At 49.4% G+C, this 16,231-nt stretch overlaps 1 pseudogene; it reads right to left on the bottom strand.

The window, feature by feature from the left end:
- LOC115142430 (VPS10 domain-containing receptor SorCS1-like) overlaps positions 1-16,231 on the bottom strand; it is a 163,861-nt pseudogene that overhangs the window by 19,177 nt on the left and 128,453 nt on the right.

Here is a 16,231-nt window from a genome sequence, read left to right on the forward strand (position 1 = left end):
ATTATGCAGAAATCGCTCCGCTGTTTCCTGGTTGCTAAAATTCAAATAGTTTGCCTAATTTCAGTTTGTGACAAGTATAGTGTAGAGAATCATTGTAATATCTAAACCACTGTGAAATGTATTTTCTGTAAACTAGAACTACGTTTGAAGCTGGTGTACAAAATTGTAAGTGAGACTCAAAAACAAAACTTATGAACAGGAAGCATAGAACATAGAACAGATCTACCACTTCTTAGACTTGCTTTCAATGAGAATGACAGATCTTGAACTGAATTTGGGCGGGTCGCCCAAAAAGTTACACATTGCAGCTCGAACTTGCTAACATTTTCCTGACGTTTTGAAGACGTCAGACTGTAAGTTACACGTTTTATCCCCATCTTAAAAAGGTTGGGTGACACTTCAAAATAGAGAAAAGCGCAAGATATAAAGTGCTCACAACTTCTTGCAATGGGAGTTGTTTGGTCATAAAGCACAGAGTTGGGTTGTTCTACATGTCAGGAGCTATCCAGGGCTGAAATGACCAGGCTGAGGTCGGCCTGTGCAGACAAAGTTATGTAGGTGCCATTACCCGGTTGTGTAGGTGCCATGTCTGGTAATCCCCCTCTGTACATCTCCGGTTGAAGATGGACCTGAAGTCAATCTTGACTAGCTGCCACTCGGACCGGTGACTGACGTGGCCAAAGATCCTGCAAACAGCAAGGAACCTTACAGCTTGCAGCAGACAAGGCACACTGGTATCTGGTTGTCAGTTAGCAAAGCCACAGCAGCTGTGAACACTGATAGGTGCACTACACTGAAACACAGCAGTCTGGTTAGAAGGACAGAAGGTGGCAGAGGGAAACACACTAGTCAAACTAAGGAGTGTCAGGTACGGCACCCATATTAGGAAGTCCCTCAGTTGTCAGACCGAGGCGTCAGTCAAGACAGGACACTTCTGAGCTGAAGAGAATATTCTTAGGAGTAGTTGGCTAGAGGAATGTATAAGTGTGGAGTCAACTTATTTTCTTTCTTTGACGAACAGGACAGTTGTTACGAAAAGCTTCAGAGAAGTGGCATTTGGCAACGAATGGAATATTTACTAGGAAATCTAAATGAATCCCTTTACAAAACGAGGTATGCCTTACAGGGTGTGTATTTCCCCCAGATTCAACAAAAATGTCAACCGAAATTCAAGGTTATAACACCACAACATTCACAAGTCTCAGAAGACATTCCTTCTCAAAATTGGGTGGGAGTTTAACTGGAATTGACCTCCTCTCTCTGCTAACCAAACAACAAATGTATCAATCAATCCATCAACTAATGGACTGAGGCGCTGGTCCATAACTCTCGCTAACTGTAAAATCATTATTAATTGATAAGAAAATGATAAATAATGAGGTGTCCATACGCAGAGATGCAGAACAGCTGTAATAGGCTGTCAACAATCTCCTAACAGTATCATATCCCACAGTCCTGTCTGTCTCAGCTGGTTCAGAGAAGTGTATAGCACTCTGAGCCTACAGGGAGAAAGTCACTCATCCCATCTTTTCCTTCCATCTTCCCCGCTCTCTCTTTCCCTCCCTCCCATCATCTGCCTGTCTCTCCCCTCATCTCTCTCTCTCTCGCCCCACTTCGGTCCTTCCCTCTCCCAGTCTCAGCAGCTGTGGCCTATCCTTCTGTTGCCGTGCCGACTACAAAGTCAACTGTCTGTCCGTCACTCAGTTACGGTGATGACAGGTGTACGGAGAAAAAAAAACTGATATTAAGGGCTACGGGAAGAACTTATGCAGCAGCCGTCAAAGTTTTCACACCAGAAAAGTGCAATGAGAGCCGTATCATCTCACGTAGTATAGCTAAGTGGGTCATTCTAGAACCAAAGAAGTTGTCGAAAAGACGGGAAACTTCCCGCGTCGTGTTTCTTAAAACTATTGAGTCAATGTTGCTCCATAATGCAGAGAGAAGTTGTAGAGTCGTACTTTCCTCGTCGGTCCTTCAGACAGAGTCTATTTTTTATTGTTGATGATGTTCCTCGTGTTCTTCAAAACGGAGTGCTCTGCTGTCGCCGGGCTCCCAACACCACTGATGTCTCTGTGATCATCATCCCGAGACAGATGGTTTTGATGTGAGGCTAAACCTTTGAGAGGGATCTATTCCCTTCAAGTTAGGGGAAATGGGCGGTCAGCTCTGCCGTTACTACCAGGGGTTTGGATACGAGCAAAATCCCCCCTCCCCCCTCGCACATAATGTTAACACATCTAACATGGTTACGGTTCATTCAATCTCAATTCACTATGTTAACATATCAAACATGCTGTTTATCTGCAATCAGATGGTGTAGTGGCAGCGCGGCAGTCTATACGGACAACATACAGGGCCAACGTCTGAATCACGCATCCACCCCCTTTCGGCTCGGAGGTTCCCCTTATCGGTCTCCCTCTCATTCAAAATTGGGTAAACAAAGTCGACTTACGTCATGATGAGAGTCTCCTCCCCCGGCTCCCCTAGCAACCCGTCCACAAACAGAGGCGACATGGTGAAACTGTATTTATTCCACTGTCTCCCCTCGTCGAAACTCATCCTGTGTGAGGAACCATATAAATATAAATAGTATTTTGTAGTATTTATAGTATTTTGTTCTGTATCTCTATGGGAGATACCATAGCAATAGAATGAGAACTCCATTAGTATATTTAACAGTATTATAGTATTTTCTGCTGTATCTTTCTGGTAGAAACCATAGCAATATAATAACACATACCATAACTGATGGACAGATTTAGAACATATTACAGTGTATAATATTACAGTATTATATGGATCTCTATGGAAGAAAACACAAATCTTCTCCAGTGTCTCATCAAACTAATAAAAACTGCATTTAAATTATTCCACCATGACACAGGATATGAGCATTGCATTCTAAAGGCACTGAGAGGCAAGGCTTACATCGCGTAACGAACAGGGAAAGGTGAAATTGAATGGCAATCGTCAAAGGAGGAGAATATCTCACGGCCTACTGGTTTGGAATTACACTAATAACTTCCTTAGTTCTTAGACATACTCATTACACTATCAGGCTTGTGGGAACGTGAGGATTGAGTCTTCCTGAGAGAGGAAAAGAGAGGAAAAGAGGAAAAGAGAGGAAAAGAGGAAAAGAGAGGAAAAGAGAGAGGAAAAGAGAGAGGAAAAGAGAGGAAAAGAGGAAAAGAGAGGAAAAGAGGAAAAGAGGAAAAGAGAGGAAAAGAGGAAAAGAGGAAAAGAGAGGAAAAGAGAGGAAAAGAGGAAAAGAGAGGAAAAGAGGAAAAGAGGAAAAGAGAGGAAAAGAGAGAGGAAAAGAGGAAAAGAGAGGAAAAGAGGAAAAGAGAGGAAAAGAGGAAAAGAGAGGAAAAGAGAGGAAAAGAGGAAAAGAGGAAAAGAGAGGAAAAGAGAGGAAAAGAGGAAAAGAGGAAAAGAGAGGAAAAGAGGAAAAGAGAGGAAAAGAGAGGAAAAGAGAGGAAAAGAGAGGAAAAGAGAGAGGAAAAGAGAGAGAGGGGAAAAGAGATTGAAAGAGGAGAGAGGGAGACAGAAATGAAAGAGAGCAAGAGAGAGCGAGCGAGCCGATGCAAACCATGCCAAATTTTATTTCTCTAATAGAGATTCACCATAGGTGTCGGATGGGGAGTGGAGTGTGTCTTATAGCCACCAGGGCCCCTCCTTGGTCCAGGTAGAGAACACTGTACTCCTCATCAAAGATCTGAAAGACAAAAGGTATAAAGTATAAACTCATTAAATTACTAGCGTTATTGATTACCAAGACGTTTTTGTTTTAGTAGTGGACTTTAATGTTGATGAAAGAGCAACCTAATGAATGAAAGTACACACACATAGGCATGCACACACATACACACACAAACCTGAAATGAGTTATGGCTCAAATCAGCATGATGATAATACATCAGATACCACTCCCCCTCTCACCCACTGTCCCTCCCTCCACCAACCCCTCTCGCTCTCTCCCTCTCTACATTCACCCCTCTCCCTCCCTTCACTCCTCTCTCTCCCTCTCTAGTCACCCCTCTCCCCCTTCCACCCCTCTCACTCAGTTCACCTCTCCCTCCCTCCACCCCTCTCTGTCCCCCTCTCCTTCTCCCCCTACCCCCACCGTCTCCCCCTCACAATCCACAGTCTGTCCCTCCACCCCCACCCCCTCTGTCCCTCTTTCCCTTCACTCCTCTCTCCCTCTCCTACCCACACTCCCTCCACCTCTCCCACCACCCCTCCCTCTCCCTCCATCTCTGCCTCCCTCTCCACCCCTCCCTCTACCCCTCTCCCTCCACCTCTCTCCCACCTTCCTCCACCTCCCTCTTCATCTCTGTCCCTCACCCACCCCACACCCTCCACCCCACCCCTTACCCTCCACCCCACCCCTTTACCTCCCTCCACCCCTCTCTCCCTCCACCCCTCTTCATCTCTGTCCCTCTCACCCACCCCACACCCTCCACCCACCCCTCCCACCTTCTCCCCCTCTCCACATCCATCCACCCCTCCAACCCTACACCCCTCTCTCCCTACACCCCTCCACTCACCCCCTCCCTCCCCCACCTTCTCCCCCTCTCTCCACGTCCCTCTCCCTCCACCTTTCCCTCCCTGCCTTCACCCCCTCCCACCCTACACCCCTCTCCCTCCCTCCACCCCTCTCTCCCTCCCTCCACCCCTCTCTCCCTCCCTCTCACTAACCCTCTCCATCTCACTCCACCCCCTCCCTCCACCTCTCACTCTACCCATCTCCCTCACTCCACCCCTCTAACTCAGTCCCTCTCTGTCCAACTCTCCCTCCCTCAACCCATCTCTGTCCCCCTCTACCCCTATTAATCCACCCTCTCCCTCCACCCCCCATCCCTCTTTCCCTCTCCCCTACCCGCACTCCCTCCACCCCTCTCCCATCCCTCCCTCTCCCACCTTCTCCCCCTCTCTCCACCCATCTCCCTCCACCCCCTCACTCTCCCTCCACCCCTCCCGCTCACTCCCTCCACCCTCCAGCTCACTCTCCCTCCAACCCTCTCTCCCATGACCCCTCTCCTACCCGTACTCCCTCCACCCCTCCATCCACCCCTCTCCCTCCGTCACTCTCGCTCCCTCCATCCCCTCCTCCCTCCACCCCTCTTTATCTCTGTCTCTCCCTCCCTCCCTCACTCACTCACTCCCCCTCCCTCCATGCCACTCTTCCCCCACCCCTCCCGGCTCCCTCCACACCACTCGCTCCCTCCATCCCACTCATTTTTATTTATTTATTTAACCTTTATTTAACCAGGTAGGCAAGTTGAGAACAAGTTCTCATTTACAATTGCAACCTGGCCAAGATAAAGCAGTTCGACACGTAAAACAACAGAGTTACACATGGAGTAAAACAAACATACAGTAGAAAAATGAGTCTATATACAATGTGAGCAAATGAGGTGAGATAAGGGAGGTAAAGGCAAAAAAAGGCCATGGTGGCGAAGTAAATACAATGTAGCTAGTAAACCCCCCCCATCCCATCTCTCTACCCCCTCCCCACCCCTCCCTCCCTCCCTCCATCTTCAACCCTCTACCTCCACTTCACTCTCCCCCTCCCTCCACCCCTCTCCCTCCCTCCCTCCATTTTCATTCACATACTCTCTCCTTCCTTCCATCTTCACCCATCTCCCTCCCTCCCTCCATCTTCACCCCCTCCCTCCATCTTCACCCCTCTCCCTCCCATCCATCTTCACCCCTCTCCCCCTCTCCCTCCCTCCCTCCTTCCATCTTCGCCCCTCTCCCTCCCTCCATCTTCACCCCTCTCCCATCCATCTTCACCCCCTCCCTCCCATCTTCACCCCTCTCCCTCCATCCATCTTCACCCCTCTCCCTCCATCCATCTTCACCCCTCTCCCTCCATCCATCTTCACCCCTCTCCCTCCATCCATCTTCACCCCTCTCCCTCCCTCCCTCCTTCCATCTTCGCCCCTCTCCCTCCCATCCATCTTCACCCCTCTCCCTCCCTCCCTCCCTCCCATCCATCTTACATTTACATTTACATTTAAGTCATTTAGCAGACGCTCTTATCCAGAGCGACTTACAAATTGGTGCGTTCACCTTATGACATCCAGTGGAACAGTCACTTTACAATAGTGCATCTAAATCTTTTAAGGGGGGGTGAGAAGGATTACTTTATCCTATCCTAGGTATTCCTTAAAGAGGTGGGGTTTCAGGTGTCTCCGGAAGGTGGTGATTGACTCCGCTGTCCTGGCGTCGTGAGGGAGTTTGTTCCACCATTGGGGGGCCAGAGCAGCGAACAGTTTTGACTGGGCTGAGCGGGAACTGTACTTCCTCAGTGGTAGGGAGGCGAGCAGGCCAGAGGTGGATGAACGCAGTGCCCTTGTTTGGGTGTAGGGCCTGATCAGAGCCTGGAGGTACTGAGGTGCCGTTCCCCTCACAGCTCCGTAGGCAAGCACCATGGTCTTGTAGCGGATGCGAGCTTCAACTGGAAGCCAGTGGAGAGAGCGGAGGAGCGGGGTGACGTGAGAGAACTTGGGAAGGTTGAACACCAGACGGGCTGCGGCGTTCTGGATGAGTTGTAGGGGTTTAATGGCACAGGCAGGGAGCCCAGCCAACAGCGAGTTGCAGTAATCCAGACGGGAGATGACAAGTGCCTGGATTAGGACCTGCACCGCTTCCTGTGTGAGGCAGGGTCGTACTCTGCGGATGTTGTAGAGCATGAACCTACAGGAACGGGCCACCGCCTTGATGTTATTTGAGAACGACAGGGTGTTGTCCAGGATCACGCCAAGGTTCTTAGCGCTCTGGGACGAGGACACAATGGAGTTGTCAACCGTGATGGCGAGATCATGGAACGGGCAGTCCTTCCCGGGAGGAAGAGCAGCTCCGTCTTGCCGAGGTTCAGCTTGAGGTGATGATCCGTCATCCACACTGATATGTCTGCCAGACATGCAGAGATGCGATTCGCCACCTGGTCGTCAGAAGGGGGAAAGGAGAAGATTAATTGTGTGTCGTCTGCATAGCAATGATAGGAGAGACCATGTGAGGTTATGACAGAGCCAAGTGACTTGGTGTATAGCGAGAATAGGAGAGGGCCTAGAACAGAGCCCTGGGGACACCAGTGGTGAGAGCACGTGGTGAGGAGACGGATTCTCGCCACGCCACCTGGTAGGAGCGACCTGTCAGGTAGGACGCAATCCAAGCGTGGGCCGCGCCGAGATGCCCAACTCGGAGAGGGTGGAGAGGAGGATCTGATGGTTCACAGTATCGAAGGCAGCCGATAAGTCTAGAAGGATGAGAGCAGAGGAGAGAGAGTTAGCTTTAGCAGTGCGGAGCGCCTCCGTGATACAGAGAAGAGCAGTCTCAGTTGAATGACTAGTCTTGAAACCTGACTGATTTGGATCAAGAAGGTCATTCTGAGAGAGATAGCGGGAGAGCTGGCCAAGGACGGCACGTTCAAGAGTTTTGGAGAGAAAAGAAAGAAGGGATACTGGTCTGTAGTTGTTGACATCGGAGGGATCGAGTGTAGGTTTTTTCAGAAGGGGTGCAACTCTCGCTCTCTTGAAGACAGGAGGGACGTAGCCAGCGGTCAGGGATGAGTTGATGAGCGAGGTGAGGTAAGGGAGAAGGTCACCGGAGATGGTCTGGAGAAGAGAGGAGGGGATAGGGTCAAGCGGGCAGGTTGTTGGGCGGCCGGCCGTCACAAGACGCGAGATGTCATCTGGAGAGAGAGGGAGAAAGAGGTCAGAGCACAGGGTAGGGCAGTGTAAGCAGAACCAGCGGTGTCGTTTGACTTAGCAAACGAGGATCGGATGTCGTCGACCTTCTTTTCAAAATGGTTGACGAAGTCATCTGCAGAGAGGGAGGAGGGGGAGGGGAGGAGGATTCAAGAGGGAGGAGAAGGTGGCAAAGAGCTTCCTAGGGTTAGAGGCAGATGCTTGGAATTTAGAGTGGTAGAAAGTGGCTTTAGCAGCAGAGACAGAGGAGGAAAATGTAGAGAGGAGGGAGTGAAAGGATGCCAGGTCCGCAGGGAGGCGAGTTTTCCTCCATTTCCGCTCGGCTGCCCGGAGCCCTGTTCTGTGAGCTCGCAATGAGTCGTCGAGCCACGGAGCGGGGAGGGAGGACCGAGCCGGCCTGGAGGATAGGGGACATAGAGAGTCAAAGGATGCAGAAAGGGAGGAGAGGAGGGTTGAGGAGGCAGAATCAGGAGATAGGTTGGAGAAGGTTTGAGCAGAGGGAAGAGATGATAGGATGGAAGAGGAGAGAGTAGCGGGGGGAGAGAGAGCGAAGGTTGGGACGGCGCGATACCATCCGAGTAGGGGCAGTGTGGGAAGTGTTGGATGAGAGCGAGAGGGAAAAGGATACAAGGTAGTGGTCGGAGACTTGGAGGGGAGTTGCAATGAGGTTAGTGGAGGAACAGCATCTAGTAAAGATGAGGTCGAGCGTATTGCCTGCCTTGTGAGTAGGGGGAAGGTGAGAGGGTGAGGTCAAAAGAGGAGAGGAGTGGAAAGAAGGAGGCAGAGAGGAATGAGTCAAAGGTAGACGTGGGGAGGTTAAAGTCGCCCAGAACTGTGAGAGGTGAGCCGTCCTCAGGAAAGGAGCTTATCAAGGCATCAAGCTCATTGATGAACTCTCCGAGGGAACCTGGAGGGCGATAAATGATAAGGATGTTAAGCTTGAAAGGGCTAGTAACTGTGACAGCATGGAATTCAAAGGAGGCGATAGACAGATGGGTAAGGGGAGAAAGAGAGAATGACCACTTGGGAGAGATGAGGATCCCGGTGCCACCACCCCGCTGACCAGAAGCTCTCGGGGTGTGCGAGAGCACGTGGGCGGACGAAGAGAGAGCAGTAGGAGTAGCGGTGTTGTCTGTGGTGATCCATGTTTCCGTCAGAGCCAAGAAGTCGAGGGACTGGAGGGAGGCATAGGCTGAGATGAACTCTGCCTCTTCACCCCTCTCCCTCCATCCATCTTCACCCCTCTCCCTCCATCCATCCATCTTCACCCCTCTCCCTCCATCCATCCATCTTCACCCCTCTCCCTCCTTCCATCTTCACCCCTCTCCCTCCTTCCACCTTCACCCCTCTCCCTCCTTCCACCTTCACCCCTCTCCCTCCTTCCACCTTCACCCCTCTCCCTCCTTCCACCTTCACCCCTCTCCCTCCCTCCATCTTCACCCCTCTCCCTCCCTCCATCTTCACCCCTCTCCCTCCCTCCATCTTCACCCCTCTCCCTCCCTCCATCTTCACCCCTCTCCCTCCCTCCATCTTCACCCCTCTCCCTCCATCCATCTTCACCCCTCTCCCTCCATCCATCTTCACCCCTCTCCCTCCCTCCTTCTTCCCTCTCCCTCCCTCACTACCCCTCCCTCCACCCCTCTCTCCTCCTTCCCTCTCCCTCCCTCACTACCCCTCCCTCCACCCCTCACTCTCCTCCTTCCACCCCTCTCCCTCCCTCACCACCCCTCTCCCTCCCTCACCACCCCTCTCCCTCCCTCTTCACACCACCCTCTCCCTCCCTACCTCCATCTTTACCCCTCTCCCTACCCTTCCCTCCATCTTCAACTCGCTCCCTCTTCACCCCTCTCCCTCCACCCTCTTCACCCCTCTCCCTCCACCCTCTTCACCCCTCTCCTCCACCCTCTTCACCCCTCTCCCTCTTCACCCCTCCACCCTCTTCACCCCTCTCCTCTTCACCCCTCTCCCTCTTCACCCCTCTCCCTCTTTACCCCTCTCCCTCTTTACCCCTCTCCCTCTTCACCCTCTCCCTCCACCCTCTTCACCCCTCTCCCTCCACCCTCTTCACCCCTCTCCCTCCACCCTCTTCACCCCTCTCCCTCTTCACCCCTCTCCCTCCACCCTCTTCACCCCTCTCCCTCCACCCTCTTCACCCCTCTCCCTCCACCCTCTTCACCCCTCTCCCTCTTCACCCCCTCTCTCCACCCTCTTCACCCCTCTCCCTCCACCCTCTTCACCCCTCTCCTCCACCCTCTTCACCCCTCTCCCTCCACCCTCTTCACCCCTCTCCTCTTCACCCCTCTCCCTCCACCCTCTTCACCCCTCTCCCTCCACCCTCTTCACCCCTCTCCCTCTTCACCCCTCTCCCTCCACCCTCTTCACCCCTCTCCCTCCACCCTCTTCACCCCTCTCCCTCCACCCTCTTCACCCCTCTCCCTCTTCACCCCTCTCTCTCCACCCTCTTCACCCCTCTCCCTCCACCCTCTTCACCCCTCTCCCTCCACCCTCTTCACCCCTCTCCCTCCACCCTCTTCACCCCTCTCCCTCTTCACCCCTCTCCCTCCACCCTCTTCACCCCTCTCCCTCTTCACCTCTCCCTCCACCCTCTTCACCCCTCTCCCTCTTCACCCCTCTCCCTCTTCACCCCTCTCCCTCCACCCTCTTCACCCCTCTCCCTCCATCCTCTTCACCCCTCTCCCTCCACCCTCTTCACCCCTCTCCCTCCACCCTCTGCCTACACGCCTCTCTATTCATCATCTTGGGCTTTTAATTAGACACGAGGCCCCTTACATTTAAATCGCAGCCGTCAAATAAGGGAGGTAGAGGAGAGGTGGCACAAACACCCCCCCACAGGCATCGTTGTACGGGCAAAGGCAGGGGGGCTACCGAATAACATTAGTCTCGGGATCTCATTTGATTATCTGCACTAAATCACAGCGGCGGGTGGCAAGGTGGTGGATTAAACACCATCCTGGGGATGATGATGTAGTTATTGAGATGGTGAGGATCTCCTTCCCTCCCTCTCGCTCACCTGTCTCCACGTGTTGCCGGCGTCCGAGGTGATGAACATGCTCACGTTGCTGGTGGTCAACTCCGCTCCGATGGAGCCTGATGAGAGGAGTGGGGGGTGAAGTGTTCGGGATGAGAGAGTCCCGTATAACTTTAGCTAAGTGCTAAACTATTGATATCCTTGAGGGTGTGGGGCTGATTTAAATACAATCCAAACTTCCACATCTGCCTGATGTACTGTACTGTACAAATTACAGAAGTGATTTAAGTCATTTCTCCCTGAAGGATGCAGATTGTACACCAGAGTCAAAGTCAGCTGTATGAACCATCCAGTCTCCTCTATCATAAAGACCTCTGCTATCAGAGTGAGGCTGTTGAGTCTTCTACTAGAATTATTCCCCATTTAGTGGCTAATTAGAGTCAGGTGGTTTAAAACATGAGGCTAGAGAAGTCGTCTCCCTCTCTCTCCCCTTCGTGTACATATCTACCTCAGATACCTCGTACTACTTGCACATTGATCGGATACTGATACATTCTTGTATATTATATTCCTCGTGTTACTATTTTTCTTTTTATTCGAATTTCTTAAACTCTGCATTGTTGGGAAGGGCTCGTAAAGTAAGCATTTCGCGGTAAAGACCACACCTGTTGCATTCGGCGCATGTGACAAATGAAACGTGATTTAATTGGATTTGTACCGTAGGATTAAGGGCTTTTTATCCAGTGACGAGGTGAAACCGTGCTCTGCTCAACTTCCCTATAGCTGTTGCTTTAGAAATCTAAATCGCCCAGCAAAACACTGTCGGTTGCAGTAGCCTACTTTGAATGGATACAGGAGATGTGAAAACACTATTGGTGTGTTTGTATGTGAATGACTGGTCCCACAGCTGTTGTCCCAGAGCCATGACTCAACTAAACAGTCAGTCAGTTACATTATGGATAGAATATTCTATATAATGGATACAGAGATGTTCTGTAATAACAGTTCTACTTGTACTAGCGATAGACCTTCTGTCATACCATGCCAGTTATACTCCCACGTGAAGTCATCCAGAGTTCTCCAGAGACCGCATGGCGCGGTCTAGTAGTAGACTAGACCCACTCCTGACTCCTAAGGAGTGTGGAGACATGTCATAGACTAGTCTAGCCCAGCAGGAATTAAAATCCCTACAGCTAAAATGGGAAGCCATTCTGAGACTGATGCTGATAGTGAGTTCAAAAATAGCACCCGATTCCCTATTTAGTGCATAGGCTCTGGTCAAAAGTAGTGCACTATATTGGGAACAGGGTGATATTTGGGACACAACATAGTCACTGACCCTCCTGTGATGTTTGTTTTACTCCACTAACGGTGGGGAGATGATGAGTGCATCGAGCGGATATGCACTCCTGTGCCTGGATGCCCTGTCGGAGGCCATAAAGGGCTAAACCATGATGGGTATAGTTTTGGGCACCACTGTGGGTTTCTGTAATATGGTTTCCTGTGTTTGGTAACACATTTGAGCTGACACAGACATGCTGCCATCTAGGTTCCCGTGGGAGAGAAAAACTCACTGTGGATGGTAGGGCTGGGTGTTTTGTTTTACGGAAGAAAAAAACGAGTGTACCTTTTTATACAACAGGTGGGTCTAATCCCGAGTGCTGATTGGTTAAAAGCGCTTTCCAGCCAGTGTCTGTTCCACAAGTTACCACCGGCAATAGCTAGACGTTACACTACCTATTTACTCTGTTCCATCTGACTGCACAATCCACCGTCTCATCAGCCCAGGCACTTTATAAACTTCATCTCCACCATAAAAAGCTTCTAGACATGATCTCACATTTCTTTTAGACTGATATTTAGTTTTCAACAGCAGAGATTTTTATAAACCTTGCTGTCTGTCTCTCATTGATTCAATCTCCAGCTGTCCCATAGTAATGAACGTGTCGGAAGGCGGGACGAGACAGATTCTCAGCCAGTTTAAAATCATCAGCTGGCATCATTTTTATTGATGTACACAAAGAAATGTCAATTGAAAAAAAAAGGTCAAACGAAACAAAGTGCAGCTAGTTTGCAGTCTTTCCAGCTTCAATTTGAAGTGATTGACTTCATCTCGGGCCTAACAACACCCGTGCCAAAATATCCTCCAAACATCGGCTTCTCCGCATTACCACCTAAATAGAAACATGTTCAGTTGGGTGGCAAAGGTGGCATTTTAACATTGTGAAACCATATATTTTAGTCTCTGTTCATGTGCAAGAATGGGAGAATGTCATATCTGACTGCAAGGGCCATGTAAAGCCAGTGATGAGCAGTGTGTCACTAAGAGTCAACAGTTACATACAGCACAATATAAAAGACAATAGAAGGGCGCTAGTCAGGCAGTGACTGGAGGAGAATAGGAAAAGGGCACTTAAGAGGAACAGCAGGCACTCAGAAGATTCTGTCCCACCCCAGAATTCCCAAGTGTAGCACTTAGCTAGTACATCTATCGGTACACAATGCACAGTGGTGACAGCGCGGGGACGTCAGTATGGGCCAACAACAAATATTATGCATGGCCGTCCTAAAGTACGCGGGATCAGAAACTTTTCAGGAAGTGCTTTGGGCTGAGTACATCATTGAAATCCAGATATATTTGCAACGTGAATGAAGTCCCTGAGTTGTATAACTGGGTTTGAAAACTTTAACACAGGCCTATGTGTTCTTCCCAGAACAATAAGGTATGTAAACTGTCTCAACTCAACTCAAAGTAAAAAGAAACACCTCAAGTATCTGAGCTTCACAAGATTTTAACTTTAAAAACCCACACTGTCATTTTAAAGAAAATCCCATGTTCACCTACCTGAGGCCACAATGATCCCCGGGGCAGAGTCCTTGCTCTCGATATTCCCCGACGTGTAGGGGTTGGCCGACACATGCAGGTGGAGGTGTAGGGAACAGTATGGCTGGGGAGGAAGGACAAACAGAACAGTAAGCCTGACTCATTAAAAAACGAGGGGGAAGATCTGTCAACAGAATAGACTTAACTGTGTGTCAACACAAACACTCATTAGAGAAGACCCCCAAGCAAATCGAGGTGGGATTTATTGACACACACAGGAACACCCCCCCCCCCCCATCATAAATCCTCACACAAACACTACTCCCCATTGGCTCCTTCCACCATTAGTTTTGATTGGAATAACCTTTAGCTACACAATTCTCATTAGGACACTGCAAATGCCAGTAGTGCGAGCGTGTGTTGTGTGTGTTTAGAGGTTTATTAAAAGGCTGACATTTTCTGACAAATGACTGCATCATACTGGGTGAAGGCGAGGTGCGCTATTGAATCACTAATTACTTTATCAAAGGGTAATTATTTTGGGGTGTATTAAGGAAGCTAAAAAGCTACCCCTTGGCTGACTGGGACCTGTATCTATAATATACACTGTAATAAGGCTGACCATTAGAGCACATCTGTGTTACTTTTAGACGACCAGCACACTTAACTATTAGAAAGACCCCGAATAGAGTTGATATCCACAAACAACACAGCAAAGGTCTCAACTATGGCCACTGAAAGTAGCTACTAGCTAGCAGGAACAATCAACACCCAAGTTTGTGGAGAAACAAAGAAAAGAAGAGCAGAGTCTGTCTCTCTCTTTATCCCTCTCTCTCTTTCTGACATCTCCAGCTCTAAACGTGAGATCAGTTTATTGGACTGGATCAAAACCAAAATGGCTGACCTTTCAGCTCCGCTAGCTTCCCCCGTTGCACAACCTCCGGAGCGCTCAGCTTTGACGAGCAGTGCTCTTTCAGAGCTCTATCCCCCTCCCCCCTCCTTTAACACCGCGGCAACGGCCCGGCTCAGTCAGCTTCTGACAAGGCCCCGTTGACAAGTCCAACAGTGTTATGACGTGTGTGTGTGTGTGTGTATCCATGTGTGTTTGGTACGTGCGTGCATCTGTTTGTGTGATGTGTGTGTCCTCACTAGTTCACAGTGGATGCTGTTGCCCCTCAAGTCAGTAGTGGGAGCCTGCAGGAGCCTCCAGTCTCTCCCTCTGTTGTAGGTGATGTAAGTCTTCACCACGCTGTCCGTCTTCTTGTTGGCGAGGAACATCCCTTTTATTCCCGCCACCTAGGAGAGAGAGGTCAGGGAAAACACGTCTGGAAGAGGTCATTCTTCTATTAGATCCTGCTATCGGCGGCAAATTGTAGCTCGTCTAATAATGAGCGGTTACTTCAAGGAAGGTTCTGGACCTATTTCTAGGGAAATGGTCAGACACATTGTTCTCAACTGAAAGTGGTCTTATGTTGTTGTTTTTTTGTGTCTTTTCTTAAGGTAAAAAGTGCAAAATGTACATTTGTTATGAACAAAATACGAGACCAGGCTGTCTCACCAAGATAATGGATGAGGGTTAAAAATACCTGACTAATATTACGCATTTTCATAGAGTCCAGACGATAAATCACGTCTCGCTTATCTTGTAATACAAACATATATTATATGGTGTTTAGCGAGATGTTATCACGCTTTTAATGGTTGTAGGATGTTTGTGTGCAACGCCAGAGGGGATCTACTGTAATGTGCATCATAATATATTGTGCTCTGCTTAATGCAGGAGATATTGTGATACAGATGTCGGACCTTAATTAGACCTATAAAGTCGCAGCAAAATAACCCAGCAGGAAGAGGATTTGAATGTTTAGTCCATGATGTTGCTTGATCGGTGGTTAGGCTGTTGGCTGGCGAAAAGTAAGCTACATAACCCTGTTTTAGTCCTGGTTTTCAGTTCATTTATGTCAATCACAAAGCTCATCTGCATTTTCTGCAGTGCAGGAATATTCTCAGCAACAAGAGAGAGATCAAATTAAGATCCGACATCTGTAACACAATCATATCTCCCTTATTAAGCAGAGCACAATATATTATGATGCACATTACAGTAGATCCCCCTCTGGCATTGCACACAAACATCCTATAGCCATAAAAGCGTGATAACATCTCCTTAAAAGCCATTTATCGTCTAGACTCTAGAGACTGTAGTAAGATACGGGTGTCCTACGTTAATCTGACTTTGGGGCTTGGGAAATAACTCTGAATATGAAATTGAGTTGAAGTCCACACGTGCATCTGCCAAGCACTCCCTTCTCGTCAATAATTGACAGATACTTCAATCTCGCCTGGAGCTCAGATTTTAGCATATGCTGTGTTTCGGGTCCCCGACCCCAATCAAGGGACTGGATTTGATTCTATCGCCGATCGCAAGGCCAAATGAGGGGTTTAGACACGGCTGGTATATCATCAACAGCCTAATTATTGGATTTTCCATGGAGCTGATATCCATTCAGAGCTGCTATTTTCTTCCCTGGCAATCTGGTGTACAGCGGGCCCCTCGTTTGTATCAGGTATGTAAGCTAATGTCTGCAGTTACTCATCAAAGAAAAGAATGTGCGCGTCAGCAGTTTGAAACTGCTTCTGTGTTCATTCCAAAGCGCCTTTGAAAATGGAACAGCAACTCGGTTTACTTCCAAAAGTGACAGG

This window comes from Oncorhynchus nerka, linkage group LG15 (genome assembly GCF_034236695.1).
Source record: "Oncorhynchus nerka isolate Pitt River linkage group LG15, Oner_Uvic_2.0, whole genome shotgun sequence".
NCBI classification, from domain to species: Eukaryota; Metazoa; Chordata; class Actinopteri; order Salmoniformes; family Salmonidae; genus Oncorhynchus; species Oncorhynchus nerka.